The sequence below is a fragment of the Anser brachyrhynchus genome, assembly GCF_964034855.1.
Source record: "Anser brachyrhynchus genome assembly, chromosome: 9".
Classification (NCBI taxonomy): domain Eukaryota; kingdom Metazoa; phylum Chordata; class Aves; order Anseriformes; family Anatidae; genus Anser; species Anser brachyrhynchus.
The window spans coordinates 26381985-26404273 of NC_137703.1; the positions used below are offsets into that span (position 1 = coordinate 26381985).

Consider the following 22289-nt stretch of genomic DNA (forward strand, 5'->3'; position numbering starts at 1 on the left):
TCTTTGAGGAAAGAGGTTGCTATTTCTGTTTGTTCTATTTTATTTTTCCAACTTTTAATGGAACCTCTTGTCTGATGTTCAGTTGTAAAGCCAGGACAGCTATGTAGCTGGGCTGAAGGGAGATCAGTGGATGGAAGGCATGGTTCAGCCAACACCAGTTGAAGAGTGGTGGATGGGAGTGGATGGGAGTGGGAAAAAACAGTGTTGGGGGTGCTAGAGGAAATCTCTTTATATATATGAGGGCGAGCATCACAATCTATTAAGGATACCTGGCTTTCAGATCTGCAATGTACATCCTTTTATCATGTTTTTCAATTGAATGTGATTTGCAGATGGTAGAGGGATTGCTTGCTTTCCTTGGATACTTGAATGGTTTTAACAACAGGATTTATCAGTGTCTGGCTTACCCTCAGGGTGGGTTTCCCTCCTCTGTCTCTATCTCTGAATCAGAATATTCTTGTCAGAAATCTGTGCAGCTTGTTTTACAGGGACAGCGATGGTGTTGTAGCACCTTCTTTAAGAACTAGTTTTGACTACATTGATTTGAGCATCATTGTGTTTCCCCCATTCATGCTTGGTGGGTTGCTTTTATCTGCCTCAGGATTTTCCAGGTTTCAGCATAATTTACCTGAAGAAATGGGATTTGGTTAGGGTAAGAAGTTCTGCATAAATGTAAAATACCAATGCCAGCACCTTGTTTTAAATATCAAAGTATGTTTACTTGCTACGTATTCTGCTCTGACTGTACTTTAGAAACGGTCTGCATATTTCAGCCATTATTTACATCCACTCATTCCTCTTCTGGCAATGACTTTCCTGTTGTTGAAATGTGAATCATCTCTTTACTGTGCTCCAGAGAGAGGATGTCACAGGCTTCATTCATCAATGTCTGTCTAAATAGCATGTACCTGAGGAAGGATTCCTCATAGTTAATTCCATTCTTGTTTAGCACCTCATTCTAGCGTTTTTTGTATAAGTTCGTATTGCATTCCTTGTATAAGTAACAAGGGTCTCTGGGATGCTTTGCACAAGTCTAGGAAAAAAACATAAGCATCACCTGTATGTTCTGCAAGACATTCAGAGGTTGCTGCAATGTGTCATATTGGAACAGCTTCCGGTTAGCACCACCTTTAGCACTGCAGGTCTGTTCCCCTAACTTACTGGAGTGTGGATTATGCTTGGATGTGTTTGTCTACCCACAGTAACACCCACTTCAAGACTTCTCTAACTACGGGTAGTGTGTCAAGAAGGGATATAAGTTTGCAGCTGGTGGTATTCTGAAACTTTTCACAAGCAATTTTTTGCAGAAGTCCTGCTTCTACAGAGTCTGTGTGTTGACTCAGGATATTTTTATGGTTGAAAGCTTCTTGATCATTTTTTTTTCTCCCTAAGATTGGAAAATCTTACCTTTGCTCTCATTAAGGTCAGTGATTGCATGTGAAATATCCTATGTATTCAGAATGCTCAGCAAAGTGTTAATCATTGACACAGAAGATGTTCCAAGTGTTGTGAGTGCTGTATGCTAGCCAAAGTTTCATCTCATGAAATCTGTTCCAGATTTTCTGCCTATAATTTATCACTGGATTATTCTTTATTAATCCCTGACAGGGTGCCCTGCTGGTGTATGAGACAAGAAAGGAGATGGTACTTGTTCACTTAAGTGGCAAACAGAACATGGAGAAGTGACATGGCTGTTGATAGAGACCTATATTTTTTTATTGACTGAGATTTTCAAAGAGGTGATTGACAGCATCTCGTTACGCTGCAGTCTCCAGGGTATGTTTGAGGACATGGGGTAAACAGGCTCACAGCCCTTCAGCTTCCCCTCAGAGCCAAGGGATAGTTCACCTAGATTCAGTGTGTTTCTGAATGAGCCCAGGCATAATCCATTATAAAATTGAGAGAGTGCCAGTCAGCCTTAAACTGTATAAAACCCAAATTGGATGTAACATACAGAAATGGTTTAGATAAGCAGTCTTGTACATGTGAGATTACCTCTAAACCAACTTATATCCCGAGTTTGCCTCCTGCTATTAAAATCTTAGTTGCCCTTGGATCATAGCACAGCCCAATTAAGCATCACCCTCTCTCCTCTTGTGATTACACTTTTTCAAGAGATGACATTGCTCAGAAACATGAACTGTCCTGTGTATTTTTGTTATAATGCTCAGAAATTATTCCTAAGAGAAACTCCAGTAGTTCAGGCAGAGGGCTTGTCTAGCTTTATTCTTTTTCCGGCAGTGGCCAGGATTAGATGCTGAAGGAAGATCATACAGTATGAATGAGGCAAATGAATAAAATCTTTCTGCTGAGTATTCTAGTCTCTAGCTATTCTGACTCTGATCCTACTGTGGCTTGTCCATTTACTAACACTCCCTAGCTCTTTTTTTCAAATTCTTATTGAGCCTGTCCTTGAACCCAGTAAAGTTTTGTTTGTTACATTTTTTTTTTTTTTTGGCAAGGATTTACAAAATTCTGCTACATATGAATGAAGAACAGCTTGTTTGTTTTGAACTTGGATCAGCTAGCTTCCCTTGATGGCCCTTATTTCCTGTATTGAAGGAGGCAATGTGCAATGAATCTCTGCACTGTTGTCTTGGTCACTCATGGTTTTGCAGACCTCCATTGTTTTTTTTCCCCCTTAAGTGATCCCTTTTCCAGGATGAATTGTCTTAGCCTACTCAGTCTTTCCTTGTATGGAATCCATTCATCTTCACTGCCTTTCTCTGAATATTTCCTAGTCTAAAGACACTTCTTGAGGTGTGGGACTTAGAAACAAACATGGTTTACAAAGTGTAGAAGCATGGGTTTGAACAGTAAAATAGTATGTTTATTTTTTTTTCCAGTCCCATTCTTAATTATTTCCAACATTAGAATGACCTTTAAAACTATTATCAAGCTGATATTCTCATGGAAATATAATAATTCCTAGTTGTGATGTCTATATGAAAGTCACTAGCTCAGAACCAGTTGTTTTATATATGGAGCAAACACATTTTTCACAACACATATTACTTTATCTTAATCGCATTACTTTATCTTGGACTGCCATATTAGTAATGCAGTCGTGTTCACCGCCTCCTCCCCAGTTATTGGTTACTTTTCCTGAAATATCATCCTGACATTCATTCTTTGTCTTTCGTTTTCAGCTTATTTCATAAGTTCAGTAGGTCCATATTTGTTTTCAACTGCCTATCAAGCCCAGTTCTCACAAACATGCATACAAAAAACCCCACCCTATTTTTCTACATTTTTTTTTCCCTAAGCTTTGAAAATGATTTTTTTTTTTTTATGGAAATAATTCAGTGAAAAGGAGTAGTTGGTGCTTAAGAACTGGAACAGATTTTCTGTGTAAAAGTGGCAGCATTTAAGAGAAATCATGAGAGGAGGTTATGAAGAAGCATTAGGAAGAACAGTATGAGAAGAGCACAGCCAGTGGGAGATTTACTATGAGGAAAGGAGGGTTGACACACAGGAAGGACTGGTAGAGTGCAGTGCCTTGAAGTGAAGATGAAATACTGGAATACGATACAAAAGGTGAAGGGGAAGCCATTGAAGGAACTCGAAGGGGAAAATGTATGCTGAGAAGTGGGGAAAGATTATGCAATACTTCTTAGTTTGACCAGGAAGGAAGCAGATTTAGGATAATTTTTCAGGTATTTTCCAAGTCTTCCATAGCACAGAGAAGAGTATAAAAATGCAAAATTAACATACTGCCTATCATTGTGTGGGGTCCTTAAATGTTACTGTGATATTAATGCTGAAAGGTCTGGTGCTTAGATTCAGCTATGGAAATCTGAAGAGACCTGCAAAACATCAACTGCTAGAAAAGACAGGGATTTTAGGAAGTCTGTCCAATGAGCTGGACACTACTTGTGGAGTCAGAAAACATCTGTCAGTATTTCTGGGAGAGTTGTAGTGAGCTGTCATCTGTCTTCCTCACACTGAGGGTAGATCAGGGCTGGTCCTCATCTTCACCACTCATTAAAAGAACCTCATGGAAGATGCTCTCTTTCTCCAGGAAAGCCTTCCCTGACTTCAGTCATTTCCTTTGTGATAATTAGCTCAAGTTTTATATGTGTGGAGCTTGTCTTAGCACTCATTGTTGTTTGATGATTCTGAGTTATGCTTTTAGTTAGAAAAGTTAAAGGGTACCTGAGATTCTCAGCTATTGTACATTGATGTAGACCTGTAAGCATGTCATCTTTACCATATCCGCATCTTGGTTCCTCTGTTAGAGGAAGTGGGAAGGATGACACCACCTGTGAAATCCTTTGATGAAGAATGCATGCAAGAAATTAGCATTTTATTATTATTACAGATTTTTCCATCTGACAATATCCATGAGTGTTCCAGGATGTTCCACTTTACCTATTGAAAATGGGCAAAGATTTGAGGTAGAAGGAAGGGAGAAGCAATTTATTTCTAAATCTTGTCATTCCTCCTTGATAATGATATACAAAGAACTGGACTTTTTGAGAAAGAATAATGGGAGAAAGGACATATTTTCACCAGATGCATAGGATATAAGCCAAGGTATTGTTGAGATATTAGTGAAAAGATAATTTCTGACAGTATATGTGTATTAAAATCTCTTGCTTTTTGAGTAGTCTTTCTGAGAAGAGATGAGTATCTTGAGGTCAATTATATATTTTAAAAGGATTTTGGACCATTAAAACTATATCTGAATTATCAATGTTATTCTACTGGTTGTCTTGATCATAAACCAGGTGGCTGGACATGTGTGATTATAGCAGAATTTAGTGTTTCATTCACATTTTGATAAACATTTGTTTGGAAGAAAATGTTTGTTAGGGAAACATGTTTGTTTCTTCTTTCATGAAAAATAAAAAAGCCATTTTGCAATCAATACTGTGCTATCACTCCTAATAAATAGACTGATTTTATTGTCTATACTGTACTCTAAAAATCAAAATACTGATTATCTCTCTTGCAATGTTACTTGAAGAAATGGCACAGAAAAAATAGTGGAGCTTTACATTTAAAATAAAACATCAACGTATAGTGCATGAATAATTGTGAAAATGGTAAACAGAGTCAAGCTGAAGAAAGGGAATATTTTATAAAATATTGAAAGCCTGTAACTCATACATGCTGCATAAGCACAGTGTACATGGTTCTGTTTCTGTGCTGACTGGGCACCCAGACCAAAGTGCTTACATCTGTGGCTGCCTTTAGAAAGCATGCGCGCATTAGGTCTTAACCTTATCACAGTTATTTTAATGATGTTTTCATGTTTAATTTCACTGTAAATCATTTCAGCTGAGTTTTGACTGCAATGTCAGAGCTTAAAAACTGAGCTGAAGTTATTTCAAAAGCTAAGAATTTGTCTAGCCTGTGATGTTCAGTCAATATGATCCACTCAAGTGTGGAGCTGTCAGAAAGGACACCGGTGGATGGTGCTTAATCTGCTCAGTTTGAAGGGAACTTGGACTCTTAGTATGAAGTTAAATTTTTGATCTATCTCAGTTACAGTTAAGTAGCCAATTTATGAATTTAAGGGCATTAAGGGAGTCACAATGGCTAGTCAGATATCCATGTAGTATTTTTTTTGCCATATGGGATTTTTTTTTTTTTTTTTAAGTTTAGTTCATTCAGTGGTGTCTCATACAGAGCTGGGTATATACTTCAAAAACTACATTGGCAAATCTCTGTTCAGATAAATCCTGCATATCCATGTCAGCAATCATTAGGCTTTCTTTGCCTATTTTCCACAGACATTCACACATCCAGTTTCTGTGTAGTCCCATGGATGTAAATCTGGAATGACTGTAGCTTTCATTTGGGTGTTGTAGATTCAAAGTCACCCTCTGCCTTTTTTGTCTCTGTGCTCCTTCCCCCCTCCCCAAGACAATTTCAAATAAAATATCTTCCTGGGGAAGCCTGGAGAGTTCTATAGTCAAATCTCTGAAAATGTTTTCCCTCTTGGCACTCTTTCTTACCATGCACATTCACGCATTTTCAGTAGGCAGAGTTTTTGCCTCGTAGGTTATGAGCATGCAAGTCTGTGAACTAGGCTATAAACAATGAGCATGTGCAGGGCACTGGTGGCACAGAAGTGCCTACCTTGCAGTTCATGTCATTTCTTGCTCTTGAAGAAAAAATACATCTTTAGATTGTGGCTTGTAAATGTGTTTGTCTTGGAGAGGCTCTGATTTAAATCAGGGTTTCTCTAACATGCTATTTCAGACAGTGTTCCTGAAGAAATGTAAACATAACCATCATGGCATCTTAGGGGAAAATATATTCCCTGTCTTCCTGTATTGATAGTCTAGGAGATCTTCCATTTAAGAATGAGTCAGAAATTGTAATCACCTCAGTTTTTTTTCTTTCTCCAAAACCTGCCCTGACCCTTTTAAAAGCAGCCAACTCTGAAAAACAAGCTATGTGATAGCAAAGCTTCACATAGCAAATGCAAATGATTTTTTCATCATATTTTAGTGTTCACTGGGAAGTTCTGTCTGGAATCTGTTTTTACTGTGTTCAGGCAAACAGGACTTTCCCTGTAGGATATGTAGATATATAGCTTTCACCAAAGACTTCTACCTGTAGAAAATGTCCTACAGATGCCCATATTGTTGGCTAACCTTCAAGCTGCTTTCATTTGTTATAGGTGAAAATATACATGGATGGGTTCAGTAGTGGAGGGTGCACAAACACATATGATTCAAATTTGCAAATACAAAACTGAATCTAAGTGCACAAGTATTTAAAAATTCTCACTTTTACAGCATTTTGACATAAAAGGAGTTTTACTGAAAGTATTAGAAATATGACTCAATGAAATATATATATTTAATTTTGATTCATGAACATTATTGTAAGCTTTTAAAATGAAATTTGGAACTGCCAGGAAAAGTCTGCATTCCTGGTCATGTAAAATTATTTTTCTTATTTCGCTACATGACATTGTCTGTGGACAAAGTGTGATCTTAATCTCAATGCTTGCTTTTTTCAGGGAGAAATCAGTAGAACATTTACAGTAATTAATGTATTTTCTGTTCTCATTTTGTTAATATCTTTTTGAAGGCTGTGCAGTAATTGCTGCCCACAGAGGTACATACTCTGAAATAAATTAATGACCAATGACCAATAACAATTATAGATGTAATTATCCATTGTGAAATATAAGCAAAAACAGATATTAAGAAGTGTTGGAAGCTTAAAATAAACAACACTGAAGAAAATGTACTGTTAAACAATGCTAAAATTATTTTAGCAGTTGATCAGAAAAACATAGTGAGTTCTCTTCTAATCATACATTAATGTTAGTCATTTTTCTTTTTTATTTCCAAAACACTTTTTTCAACAGGCTGATACGTGAAAAAGAAAGCCTACACATTCTATGATTATTTTTGAAGAAATCTACTTTAAGTATGTTACAGTATATTGTTAAATGTTCTTATTTTGCAAGTGAATTTTCAAACCAGAATTAGAACTTATAAGCATGAGTTTTTGAGAAGCTCAAATTCAAACCTTTTTGGCCAATTTTACTTTGTAAAACAATAGTGCAGATGAAAAAAGACACCCGTATCTGCACAGTTTTGGGGTGGCTTTTGCATACAGAACCAACAGGTTTAATGGTGGTGAGTCTCCAGGAGGCCAACATGTTTTGCATAAAACATGCACAATCTTTTTAGTTTCACATTTAATGAAGCAAGACCCTACCTTTTGTTTAGGGTAACAATTTCTTTTAAAAAAAATATATATTAAAAAAATCCAGTAACTTTCAAAAAACTAAATTAACAACATGATTTTTTTCAAAAAACATGATTTTTTTCAAACAATGTAGTTTAGGGAAAGTATTCCAGAAACCCCGTAATCTGGTTGTTCCTAACAGGAGTTAGACATCTTAAACATCTTAAATATTTGACCCTTTGGCCTTACAAAGCACACTTTCACTTTAGCAAACCTTAATATGCAGGGTAGTTTGGGTTAACATCTATACTGTCCTTACCATTCTCTGAACATCTTGATTTAAGGAAATTTAACTTTTGAAAATAAGCTCACCTAGAGGAGTTTTGCACTATGCAGCAATGGACAGTGTAAAAGTAGCCATTTCATTAAGTCTTTAATGTTCTCTTTCAAACCATGGCATCTGGAGGTATATGTGGAAAAAAAAAAAAAGATGATTGCCATTTGAATTTTGACCCGAGACCCGAATGTTGCTTACTTATCCATATTGATGGATTTAACTATACTTGGGGTCTTATTAAGATACAGTATCTCACACTGGGTAAGATTCTGATTTTTCCGTCCAAGTTAACACCAGTGTAAATAGAAAACATGCATCACAAGTGAACAAATGGTAGTGTGTGTGGGAAATCTATAAAATCCAAATGTGGGTATAAGCAGCCACAAGTCTGTTATCTGAAGTGGTCATGTCATCTTACACCACCAGAAAACTGAGCCCCCACTATATTTGAGTCCTAAGTCTCACCTTACATCAGATGTTCAAAGGTTCAGATGAATAAGATATGTCTCTGTAAAGTGTGTTTTAAATTAAAAGCTAGTGAAAAACACGTCTCTTGATTTCTGGATGACAGTCTTGGAAAACGTGTTTCAAATGGCAGCTGCCCTCTTCCTGTTTTACTCCACCCTCACCAACAAACCAGTATCCAGTGACATAAGAGCTGATACAAACACTACCTTGTTGGTTCATCTTCCTCATCTTGTTTTGGGTGCTGAGAGGTGGCTTTGAAAGGGCTGTATGTATAAGGCAGAAATATTTCTTTAGGGTATAGGGAGGATGTTCTCTTGTTTGAAGGAAACCAAGACTTCCAACTGATTTTAATTTTATTTTTAATGTTCATGGGAACCAGTCTTACATGCCTGGCTGAATTCAGACTTTGGATTTGTGGCAGGTTTTTATTTGAGCCCAGCTTGGCTGTTTTTCAAAATGTCCAGACTGCTCACATTAAATCTGAATAAGCACTACCCACTAGTTTAATCAGAGTCATCTGGTACACCTCTAATTAGTGTTAGTTAAAGTTGAAGTTCATAATAACATAAAATGGTGCATATTTGGAATGTATTTAGTAAACTCCTGAATGTAAAATTGTAGGAGGGAAAATCTTTTTGCAATATTACTCAAAAATTGGAATACAAAAGTTATGACAATAACACGATGGTAACAAATTGAGGCTAAGTTCCTAACAAATGTCATGAAAAACAATCTTTATCCATTTAAGCATGCATACATATACACAATGTGTAGATATAAATTCATTTATGAACTTTAATTGTTGGTCCTGATAGCCTAATAATTGCCTGTAACTGTACATTGTGCACAAACTGGTTAAAAAAATACAAGTGTACACATCTGTATTTCAGAAATTACCAAATAATCATGTGATGCTTTTGGTTGCATCTAGACATAAGTTGTTTCTTAGATTCAACATATGTAATGATATGCAAACAAAGTATTATAGAAGTATCTTCATTTGAAATCAATGTAGGCTTGCCTGAGTCAGAAACACCGTTAGAACCTTACTGCAGATTGTGGGGGGAAAAATGGAGCTTAATTACTATACTTGTGTGGCTCCAAAAGATCAAAAACTTGTACAAATCTAAACTTTTTATTACAATTTATACCTAAAAAAGTGCTTGTTTATCTGTAATTCTTCCCTAAATTCTTGCCTTTCAAGATAATGTTTTAACTTTTATGTTGAAACATAGACCAATTAAAACAGCAAACTGCAATTTGATTCCCTTTATTAATATAGACTTCAAATTAGGAACACGAGATTTAGGATTATGATTTTTTCAGGTGTCATTTCTAAACCTTAGAGAACTGGTGAAACTCTTATATCTTGCAGACAAGCTATTGTTTTAAATGTATAATGTAATAATTGTACTAAAAGGCATCTAAACTTTTACTTGGGTTTACTTACCTCAAATGTTTTTTGTCGTGTTTCAATTCATATTCTGGATATAGAAATATTAGTTCTATATTTTTTTTTCAGACATTTCAGCTTCACTATTCAAGGATTGAATGGATCATGATTACAGAGTTTTTTCAAGGGCATCTGTTCTCAGCCACAGCTGAGGATGGGGCCCACAGAGCTGACTGGAAGGATCCACCTAGAATTTGTTGAATTAAGTTCTTGCACCTGGATATAATTGTCATGCTGCTGTGCTGGGGTTTTCTTAAGCTACTGGTAAAACAAATTAGCTCAATTTAAACTGGCATCCAGTAGGGAAGCGACAACTCACCTCATATAATGTTTTTCAAATAATTATTTTTCTATTGCCAGTTTTGCTTCATGCATATTTTCCTAAAGGCAGGATGAATTGTTGGGAATGTTTTTTTTTTTTTTTTTAGAGTTAAGCACAATAAAACAAAAAACTATTCTATTCTGCATATTTGCTGAATTACAACTAATATTAGAATAGTATGATTATTAATTGTATGTGACTATCTTACATATATTTATATAAAATATATAAATGAAGTTAACCACAGATAGAGCAAAAATACAGTGCAACATTCCCCCCCCCATGTTTCCGTATAAATATTTCATGTACTTTTTGCCAGATTTAGCACTGTAATGATATAACCACTTTTACATTTGGGAAACATTCATGGAAGTTTGTTTTTTTGTTGGACAGTAGACAAAGGTATTCATTTATGTCTGACATGGGAATCTGTATGAATACCATGGGATCTCATTTCCTTATGTATTTTAGAGCTGTTTGAACTTGGCAACAAAATTCATAAGCTTCTTGGATGGTCCACAAAGGTTCCTTGCCTTGGTCAGACTTGCAGTGGCAGGACATTTCTTGAATCCCTGGAATGTGTGCATCCGTGTTAGCTTCAGTTTTCCATAATATTCTCCAAATGTAGACTCTGCGGGAAAACAATGAAAAATCATTTCTTCATCTGAACACTTCAGGATGACTTCTGAAATGGAAGATATAGTACCAGTATAGTATCAGTTCTATAAATGTTACTGTTGTATTTTATTAGGAGGTGATGTGCTAATTTGGAGAAGAGGGGGAACACGTTCACTAAGCATGGGTGGTAGTTTTTGATGTCTCTAGAATCACCCTGGGGTAGCTGCTTCAGCTGCCGAACAAAGATGCTGTTCTTGTGAGCTGGTTATGTCACTGTGGATACCAACTTAATTTGCTTTCTAAGACGCAGCTCAGCTGGCTAAAAAATAACCACAGAATCATATGAGAGACTTCAGTTACTTGTTTATTGTATTTTAAACAAGATTCAGGAATAAAAAAATGAGATCAAGAGTATATTTTAATAAATGGTCTACTGATCATCTTAGAGATTGTGGCAGAAATATAGATATATCTATTATCATAAACCATCCTCTAAGCCACATTCTTTTAATATTGGGTAGACTCAAATGCCCTGGGAATGTGAATTAGAAAAGCAGTGCTTTTTGAAGGGTGGCAAAATATCCTGAGATCAAAAGTTAAATGTGAAGTTGCTGTCAGTCCTTTGGCTGTGCAGTGAATTTCAAATTGTGTGCGCGGTGGCAGGGTGAGCATGTGCATCTCTGAGGCTCCTGGTAGCAGTTTAACTTGTGCAAGTGTGAGCTCGAGGTGAACCTCCACATGTCACAGTTTCTGCCAGCTGAATAGCTGTGTATGTGGCACTGAGATCAGTAGGGAAGTGCCAAATGCATCCTGTCCTGCTTGAAGGCAGTGTTCAGACAGCAGCTGGTCCTTAACTAAGGCCAGTTTAAAGGTGCAGGACGATTGGTTGTTGCTTTAAATTGATTATGGCTGTTATAAAGCAAATCTTGTTTTTAACTGCTGGGCCTGATTCTTGCTGAAAGCTGAGCCTGCTGTTCTCCGGTCCAGCAGTGCAGCAGGAGCTCCCCGTGTGGGGATTTGGGGCCGCTGCTCCCACCAGGGGCTCGGCACACACCCTCCCATGGCCCTGATGTGGTCCCGAGGTGCACGAAACTCCCAGAGCAAAAGGGGCCAGCTCATCAAATACCGCTGACTGAATTATCCCTCTTCTGTGGAGGAAGAGGCCACGAGAGTTACCATACCCTAACTCACTGTGCCAATGCACACCCAGAGCAAACTTTTTCTTTCAGCTGTGAATCTGAACTGCCCTGAAACAATGTATATGAGAATGGGCAAGTTGCTTTCATACAATATCTCTTTTCATAAACTCATTTTTCTAGAGCTTCACGGGAAAGAAAAAAAATGTCCGTTTTTCCTCGAAGTTGTGTACCCACTGTGGCTGGTTTAGAGGCTGCCCTTCCCCCTCTCTGTGCTCCCTCTCCTGTCTGGGGTTCTAGGGAGGAGAAAGTAGCAGAAAGCAGCAAACTGAGCTGAAGATATTTGTTATCCTTGCGATAATAATCCTAGGTCTGCACTTAGAGGGAAGCTTCCAGTGGGAAATTAAGCTAAACTGAAAAGCATAACAAAACCCAAATTATCTAGACTGCAAGAATTCCTCCAGTGTTTTATTCTTTAATGCTTATTAATAGAGACAATGCTAAACCCAAAAGGAAGCTAATATCCTGTTCTTTTTCTTTTTTTTTTTTTGTTATAGCATGGATTTTTGTTTAGTAAACTCCATGTCAGATCTTCTAATTTAATTATTGAACTCACAATGTGAATAAACGTACAGACATGACTAATAGCATTCTCTTATAACTTCATTACAGGGTAATAGACATGTGGTTTATAAAACTGATTTTTTTCTTTTATTACAGAGTGTTTATAATATAAATGAACTCACATCCTGCCTTCTTTTTCTCCTTACCCTCTTTTCATTTCTTTTTAGATTTGATTCATAGGAAAATGCAAGCGATGTGTGCCACTGATTTGGGTCATCTGTACGCAATTCAAAAGGAAAAGGTGATTTTTTTCATTGCCTGCCAAGTAAGTGGGAGAGGTGTAGGAAAAAGTGGATTTATGCATAAAACGTAAAACTCTAGATGAAAGAACGGACCTCTTTTATCACTGTAGAAAGAATCCATCTGCAATAATTACCAGTCAGGCTATCTGCAGGCTATGTTACTTCGTGACATCTGAGAATGGCTGCACTTCTTGAGCCAATAGCTGCTATATAGCAACCAGCATCACTCCTGAACGAAAAAATTGGCCCAACCACTGGTGAATGGCACTCAGTAGGTTTCCCATTGAACTGTGCTGCGAAACAAAGATGCACATTGGTAAATCACTGTGTGTGCCTTTCAGTTCTTATGCATATCCCGTACTGGACAGCTTCCATTCACTCCGGCACCCACTGCAAACAAATGTAACTATGCATCAGAGATGAAAGTGAAAATGCATATGTTAAATCCCAAATGGAAGCAGAAGGGTGTAATATATACATAGTTGCTTAGCAACAAACATGTTTTGGCCACAGGAACTGTGACATCAGTCAGAGGAGGGAGAGGAAAGCTGCTCTGCCCTTCTTCTCTGTCTCCCTAAAAGCCTCGTAAAGGTCTTTCCTTTATTTCATTTAAAGCAGAAGATGGAGGGCTGTTGTGGATGTTTATTTGTGCTATTACTGTGCTGGGCTGTAGGACAATTGGACTTTTCTTTGCAGGGGGAAGCTTGTTTTTGTTCTGGGTGTCTGTTGCGATGGTGTGTGCCCGCCCATGCAGCCAGGTGTTGTGAGCCTGGCTGCGTGGCTCACTGCGGAGTCCATCTTAGCTGAAACGCTCACATAGGATGAATGAAGTGCTGAGGCCAAAATCACAAACTGTAGGAATTAAAACAAACTTTTGGTGCCGCTCAGTGTTTTTGACCCTGTCGTGCCTTTCACTTTCAGCTGTTAGTTTTTGATTGTTATTTCACATTCATCTAGATCTACATTTTTTTCATAAAAGAAAGCAACATTTATTTCAGTAAATCATACAATACTTATGGCTAGTAGATGGATATTGATCAATCCCACCCTTTTTACAAATGGTCTGAATACCTCTTCTCTCCTTTTCTGCTTTCTTCTCTTCCCAGCACACTCCGGCATGCCCCCTGGTGTGCCCTCTGCAATGGGAGGCAGAACAGAGAGCTGGTCAGCCCTGGCCCATGGTGCGCACCCCTCTGCAAGTTGCTCCTGTTGACACTGACATGAGTTTTCTGTGTAGCTGACATGATGTCCTTCATGCTTTTGGCAGTGTGCTTGCTCCACTGGACCATCGCATCTTTCATGTATAGAAATATTGCACATTCAGGTTCAAATCGATCTGCCACCCTGAACTGCTGCAGACACATTCCTGAATACGTTATTTTAGAGTGTTTCCTTTTAATTTAAGGTAATGAATGTACTTTGGTGGATCCCCAGTGGAGAGAAAAGAATGTTTCAGGCATGCACTTCTCTTTGCAAAGAAGGCTTTCTTGACAGCAAGAGACATATAGGAATGCAAGATATATTGAAGAACTCAAATGAAATTAAAATTGTGGAGGAAAGCAGGGTTAAAGAAGCATTATGGTAAAATAAGGCCTTTATTTCCACTCATGGAGCTATTATGTAGATAGCGTTTTACTTGCTTTCATTCTTCTGTGAATTCATACAGACACTTTTTATGTGCTATCACGTATCAAATTGACAAGGTGTAGCTGATAATCTCTTTCACTTACTACCAGATTAATTTGAGGAAAGAAAATGGGTCATTCTGAAAATATAGAAGAACTTGATACAAGGTATGTTTGTGCCTCTGAGCGGACAAGGTAAATGAGATCATCAGGGAAATGTGGATCAAAACACAAGAGAAGACAAAAAGGTTGTGTGATGAAAGGATGAAAAACAGGAAAAAGTACGATATTGATTCTTTCTGAAATGAAGGGCCAAGAAAATGACCCAGGAGCTGGAAGGGCATAGCTGCTGTTCTGAATGAGGTGTCGTCGTGGATTCTTGTCTTCATTTTCTCTACGTGACTTAAATCAGTTCTCCTAGAAATGTTTTGCAGCCTGAATGGGAGTACTGTGTAGCCTGACCCTACAGAAACCAAACTAACATCTGGATCTGGAGTTCATGGATGACTCCTCAGAAATAAAATACGTGAAACTGGAATCCCATATCTGAGATTGGTTGACAGCTTGAGCGATGAACAGAAATTTGTTGGCTGAGGATAAACCCAAGAACATTCACTAATATGCTACTGTGCTTTTTCCTCTGTAAATTCTTCTTTTTTAATTTGTGAAACAAATGACTGTATCAGCTGAAAAGATAATTAAACTAGCAACCAAAATAGATGTTTTAAAGGCCTGTCAAATTGCCAGTATTTTAAATGTGAATAAAAAAAAATTTTAATGGTAATTGCTATCATTGAGTAAAACAAGATTTTACAACTCACATTAGTTACTGAACTCTAATTTATTTCCCAATGTACACAGTTTATACTGCTCATTAAACATAAGTTCAACCATTTGTCCAGTGTTGGCTTTCTGAGAAGTGTAAGAATTTTCCTAATGAAATTACTGTCTTTTCCTACTGCGTAAGTGGACAGGTAGTTCTTCTTTTATTATTTTTAAACATAGCTTAATGTTAAGCAAATATTATGAAATCTATTCATGATTTTATTAGTTGTGTTGTGAAGTTCCAAACAAATGCACAGTCTCTGCAAAAACATCTTGAAGGTTATTCATAAATTTGGCTGTTATGAGTTTCCCTGAAAGGTGGGATGGAAATAGGAGGAAAATCACATGAATCATGTCCCAGTGTCCCTGACAAGCTCACATAATGAGGAGCAAAGTTTGAGTTAGAACTCAAGTTGCTGCTTTTTAAGGAGGGTAGAACTGGAAATCATGTTGGTGAAATGACTGGAAAGAACCTTATTGAACAGGGAGAGAAAGAAATATGCATTTACTATATATACAGGAAAAATCAGCTGCAGAATTGCTGGATGGAAAGGAAAATATTTTATTCTAAACAAAAGGATGGAGAGGTTATGATGGGCTCAACCTCTATGTAAGACTTCAACAAAAGGATGTTGTGAAAAAGACAGGTGTATTACTGATTTATTTTTATTTATTTATTTTTTAATGAGCATAACCTGGAAGACACGTGCAGGTGTTTTTCTAGCTTGCTCAGCATGAAAAAATAAATAAATATGGTATTACTTTCCAAAAAGGATGTGGGGCAAAAGAGAATCTTGAGCTAAGTGGTCGGAATGGCTGACAAGGAAACTGGAAGAACAGGGGCTGTCTAGGGTATACAAAGAGGGAACCTAATGGCCTTCAAATATGCACAAAGTTGCTGCAGTGAAGAAAGTAATGAACTGTTTAACACTTTCTCTCTGCATTTGTAAGAAAATACAGACTTGAAGAACTCCCAGAGAAATCTAGGTTAGCCATTATAAAAGTCATGATTAAAGAATAGATCTGATTGCACTGGGAAAAATGTGTGCATTTTTAATGCTGAAGGACTTTAGAAACTAGTTGAATAAACATCTGTCAAAAATAGCATAGCTATAGTTGATTTTTGACCTCCTAAAATCTTTTTCAGCTCTGCTTTCTGTTATTTTCTCCAAGTGGATTTTGCCACTTGGATGTTTGTTGGTAAAGCCAGCAATCACAATAATAATGTAGAAGCAGAGCCCTGTTAACACAGAGGATCTGGTATGGTTTTCTAGTCATGTCATTTACCCTCTAGTGGAAACTGCCAAGATATGTGCTTTGGAAGACTCGTAGGGCACATAGCTGCATGTCAGCCTATTTCAATTAGTGTGTTGAAATGGCGGATTACACATCTCTATAAAAATTAAATTGGTCTCATCCCTGAAATTATAACAAGCCTGAGGATCCAATTGAAAAATCAGTTCTTGAGCCCCTCAATTTCAGGGGCTACTGAAAGGCATTGTACTACTGCCCCTGCACCCTGCTGCCACTGTTCATCGTCCCTTCTCAGTCCCATAGCATGGGAGGTCACAGAAAGGGACACATTATAGACAGCAATCCCCAGTATGCAGCTTTTTGCTCACAGTATGGTGGCAGCTGAGAGGTCTGTTAACACTGGGAGTCGTAGTTCTGCAGTTTTCTGAAGACGGTCTTACTCCATGTCTATAACTCTTGGATGCCTGTATTCAGACAAATTTAAGTGTGGGGTTTAGATGGATTTTGAGTGTTCAGTGATACAATCTGCCCCCCCATGCAATGTGTAACTTGTGTTGCTGTTTAACACACCTTGCATTTACAATCATTATATGCCCCATTTAGAAGCTCAGGTGACCTGATGGTCTGTAATTGCCCTTGTGTCCTCAGCTACTTCCCAAGTTCGAGAGCTCGCTTCTTCAAGAGGAAGGTTCATGCCACCAGCCAATGCACGTCTCCCCTAAGTTCTGTGGAGATCTATCACATTATAGGCTGACAGAGTGTTCCTTAGATTCCATTATTTTCATTTCATGCCAGTTAGGTGTGGTACCATTGTCCCTGAAGCTGTGAGTCCCTTCTACCTGTTGTGTGACCTCTCTTGGTGGTTCCTCTGTGTGTTCTGCCCATGCTGGGGCTGCAGCAATGGCTGAGCAGGTCACAGACAGGCTCTGAGAATCCCTGTGCTAAGTGTGGCTGTCCGGAGGGAGGTTGATCTCTGACATCTCCTCCCAGCCTATGTTGGGCAGTGAATAATCCTGAGGGAAGAGTAAATGGGGAGCTGAGGCTGGGCAGAGTTCAGGCGGACTCCCTAGGGACGGAGGTTAGTCCTCTGTGGGTGGATCTACGCTCTGTCCATGAATGCAGCGACATTTCTGTCTCTCCAATATCCCCTCCAAAAGCTGTACTTCAGGATGTCTTGCTTGGATGTGGGTGGATCTGGCACTGAATTTCTGTGGACCGAGGCACAGAGTTCTTGGGAAAGGGTCTCAGGAGATGTTATTTCCATAACTCTCATCCTTAGGGACTAGGGGAAGAGGAGAGGGGAGAATATCTGAGGGTAGCTATTATAAAAAGCAAATAAATAAATAAATTCATCTCTTCTTATGCCTCATGCTTGAGCTCTCAAAGTACTGATTTCTAAATGTGTACAAAAGTCAGGAATATTGCTGTCTCACTAGGTTTGTTGCCTCAGCTTTTAATTCAGTTCATAGATAGACATTGAAGGATGGGGAACAACAACCACTTGGGTTTCCTGGTTGGTGTTTCTAAAAGGAAAGGCTTGGAGACCTATCTTCTGGCCTGGATCAAAATCGTTTTTTTTTTTTTTTTTTTTTTTTTTTAATTTCCTTATAAGGGAAGCTTCTGCATTATTTACAATGACATCAATGTGCATGAAAGAATATGAATTTTAAATGGCACTGTTTTGAAATGAAAATATTCTTTTCAGACAAGGACAGAATAAAATGCTTTGAAACTTTTCTGCTCTGTTTTGTTGAAGAAGTGCAGTGCTCGATGCATTCCTAAAGGAGTTTTTTTGTCTACCTGAAAAACATTGCCCAGCTCTGTTTAGGCAGCCCTAGTGTCTTGTGGTGGGAATTTTCTGAGGTGCATAAATCACTTCAGTACTTATAAGCACTTTACCCAGGACCAGATTTATCATATTGAATATCTTAAATATTAGTCAAACAACTCGTATTAAATCCTCTGTACTATATTTTTTTCCTGATCAATTCCATATTTATAGCATTAATCATTTCTCTGCAGTTAATTAAGAGAATTGATGGCTCTTAAGCTTCCTTAAGCTGATCCTTTAAACAAGTGTATCAAGCAAGATCTCCATTACCCAAATCAGACACCATCACAATAGCTGTACAGAAAGCCAAAGAGACAGAAGCACAGATCCAGAGAGTATCCACAGGGACTTTACAAACAAAAAAGTAATATTTCAAGCTCATGTCTCGGTGGAATGGTGAAATAATAGCGATATAATCAAGGGAGTGTTTGTGTATCCCTTTAAACTTTTTGTTTGTGTATCCCTTTTAAACTGTAATTTAAAAACCTTTTGCCTCAGCCACACTAATGCTCTGAAACAAGGATGCTGATTATATGACCAATTGTTTAGCATGTGTTCCTAAACTGGTTTATAATCACCAAATTAATCTCTCTGAGGTATTAAAAGCCTATTTGCACAATCTTTGTAAAACTAAAAGGGAAGCAGAACACTTTACCTGTGTTGATACGGAGCCCTGCAAATAGCAACTATTTGTTTTTGTAGCTGTTGTGGCTCTGGGAACAAGTAAATATAAACAGCAGGAAACACAAATACAGAGGCAGTGCAATTGGAGGCTGTCAGGAAGCAGTATGGTGGCTTCAGGAGCTGAATTCTGCTTGAAATAAGCTTTGTCTCAGTATGCGTAAGAGGCTTTGGCACTGTATCAGACCTCTGGGGAAGCCACTCAGCAGGGTGGGGATTACTATAGTTTGTGCTTCCCAATTCACAGCAAACTTGCTTCCCTGTCATACGCATGCATTAACTCTCTCTGTCCCACCTCATCACTTTTTGTGGGGATTTGTCTGCTTTCTAGCAATTGGACTGATATCTGCTAGTTGGGAGTTGAGGAGAAAACCCCCAGCACACATGGCTGAGTGAATGCAGTGTGCTTCCCATTCGTGGCTAGTGATAAAGGCACAAAGATGGCTAATTTTGCAAGGCTGGATAATTCTCCTCTGCAATGGATGTGCTGTAATTGCTTTGACAATACCATCTAAAATGCAAATGAATTATGCCTGAATATAATAGCTGGCAGTGTTGGGTAGACCTGCTGCTGATACAAACTTCCTCCTAATGATTTTTTTTTCTCTCTCTCTGCGAACACATGGACTCCACTCTCTCTTTTGAGGCTTCGCAAGGGTTAATTTCTCTTAGCTGTGGGAATATTTTACGTTAGGAGAAACTCCATGGTTATTCCTAACACATGACTATCAAAGAGTCAGATTAGCGCAGGGGGAGGGGAAAGGCTCCTGAGTTTGCACTTCCTGTCTGTTAATAAAGCTGAGATTCCAGAAGTATTTAATATCATTGTGGTTTACATAGGAAATTGTCTGAACAGTCTTAGTAAGTAACTGAATAGATGGCTGCTATACCGAATACTGTGTGTCCAAGATTGTATTTCTTTCAGTTACGTTAGATATCTGGAAAATGTTGTAAAAGCAGGATCTTGTTATAGTGCACAGCTAAATGAACAACTATAAAATACAGTTTTTAAAATTTAAATATCTAAAATGTATTGAGAAATGTGAGGTGCACCAGTACTAAAGAAACAACAGCAATTGTTTTATATGCACTGCTAAGGCAATAAAATGTGGATTCCTTATGTAGGTCCAAATGTAGCAGCTGGATTTGGCTTTATGAACCATGAAAAATAGTTCCCATCTGGAAGTTGATGTTGAATAAAGATGCAACAGTAAGGCTGCATCTTACATGTAACATTTATACATTTCCAACTCAATACAGCACTGGTATTGGAGAGGAAAGAGAGAGAGGGAGGGGGGGATGGGAATATACAAATCAGAAGCCTCCGGCCAACATTTTAGTGTGTATTCTCTAATTTAGGAGCCTCAGATTTTGGCTGCTTGTTTGTTTGGTAGGATAACCCTACCAATTTTCAACACTGTACAAGTCAGAGAAGGCTTCTGAATGTTTATGACTACACTCACTGCTTCAATAGTCTTTATCTCTCGGTCAAATAAGTAACAAAGTGATTATGCCACTGTTTTGTGATATTAAAACCTCAGAGCATTCCTCCAGCACCCCCACCCATCCAATTGGCGTTTAAAAGCACATTCAGGAAGTCTTCTTCAAAGTGGCTGCAAGCTGGCCCTTCGCTCTGCACCTGCACTTTGTCACGAGCAATGTTTGCAACATGCAAATCCCATATTTTCATATCCAAGTCCCCAATCATAAGGTGCCCAGGAGACTCTACTTCCTCTCACACAAAAATAAGGAGGTCCAGTTTAAGAGCATTTTTGAAAAACCTGTCTCTGGACAACACTCCATTAATTCTTAAAAGATTTTATTAAATTCATGATGCCCTGAGGATTTTTAAAATTCAAATTATATACAAGCACAGTCAATGCTAAAAATTTGCACTGTAAATAAGGTTGTAAATTCTTATTAATAACATAAAGCAACAAAAAGCCAATAAAGGAATGAAGTTTAAACATTTTATTGGCTCTTTTTTTCTTCCTCGAGCAAGAATTATTTCTAATGCAAGACAAAGTGTTGGTAGACGTGATGATCCCCTTTGGCTTTTGCCTAGAAGCTGTTGTGAGGTTTCTTTAACTGCGAGACTTTCATGGTGGCCCCAGTGCTGCAGTACATCTGGCTGGAAAGATTTCCTGTATTTTCCTAAAAGGACGCTGTTATTGTTCCTGTTGCCCTGGCCATTTCCAAGAGCCTTTAAAATGAACCCTGTTTCTACACCAGTGTGGCAAGGCAGACACTTTAAAGGTGACAGGAAAATTTAAAAACAAAGTTGAATGTTGCAGGTGTTCATAGTCTTTGGACCATGGGAATCTTTTGGTGCCCTTAATCCACATTTACCATGCATTTGAAATAACTATGCACCCTGATGCTTGCAAGCTGTATTCCTTCAACATAGGAAATAAGAAACACATATGTTTAATATATTAACATGTGCAACACTCACTTGGTACATGTGGCCCACTGATGTGATCAGAGGCTTTCCTCAAGTTGGCTCTTCAAATCAGAAAGCACTGTCACCCTTCCACCTCGATATCCTGAGAGCCCACACCTACACAGCCCTCTCCTGCTTATCGGGGTAACTCTGCTGAGTGGGGCACATGGGGGCTGTCCCAGGAAGGTGGCTTGGTCTGTGTGTCCATGTGCACCAGGGAGGCATAATCCCATTGAGAGAACTTGTGCCACAGCCTAAAAATCTGCCCCTGTTCCCAAAGCTGAGCTGGACATGTCTGACCCTAGTGGTGTGTTTTCTGAGGGATCGCAGTGTTTCTGGCTGATACTGCTCAGGCTGGGTGGGACCCAGGTGGCTTGTCTACATCTGTGAGTGAGGAGCAGTGAAAACATTCTTCATCACTCCTCAGCAAATGAGGGAAAGTCCCCATGTTTGCTGCTTCTCAGCTAAAAGCATCCTTAATAGCAAGGGCTGATAACAGCATCATGAACATATCTCAAAGGGGATTCGCACCTCCACGTTTGGTGCCTCAGAGGTGGCAGAGCACCTGAAACAGGGGCTGCAGTGTGCCAGTGAAGATAGACTGCACTGCTCCTTTCTGCCTTGGCCCAAGCAAAGCAGATGATTAGGTTTCACCTATTTCACCTCTGCCTTGAGCTTGCTCTGGACTCAGTACAGTATAAAGACCATCAAGTTGGCTACAGATTACAGAGTGGGGGTTGCCCCTCTTCACTGTATTTTTACATGGACTGT

The 22289-nt window shown here is 38.5% G+C and overlaps 1 long non-coding RNA gene across 2 annotated transcripts in view; it reads left to right on the plus strand.

Annotated features, from left to right (window-relative positions):
• LOC308199778 overlaps positions 1–15379 on the plus strand; it is a 55575-nt gene extending 40196 nt beyond the window's left edge. Inside the window, exons 2-3 of one of the 2 annotated variants that reach the window (XR_013954940.1) lie at positions 12785–12882; positions 13966–15379. This is a non-coding gene — a long non-coding RNA (uncharacterized lncRNA). The remainder of the gene's footprint in view (positions 1–12784; positions 12883–13965) is intronic. The other variant, XR_013954941.1, reaches the window with a different exon arrangement.
• Positions 15380–22289: the final 6910 nt, after the last annotated feature.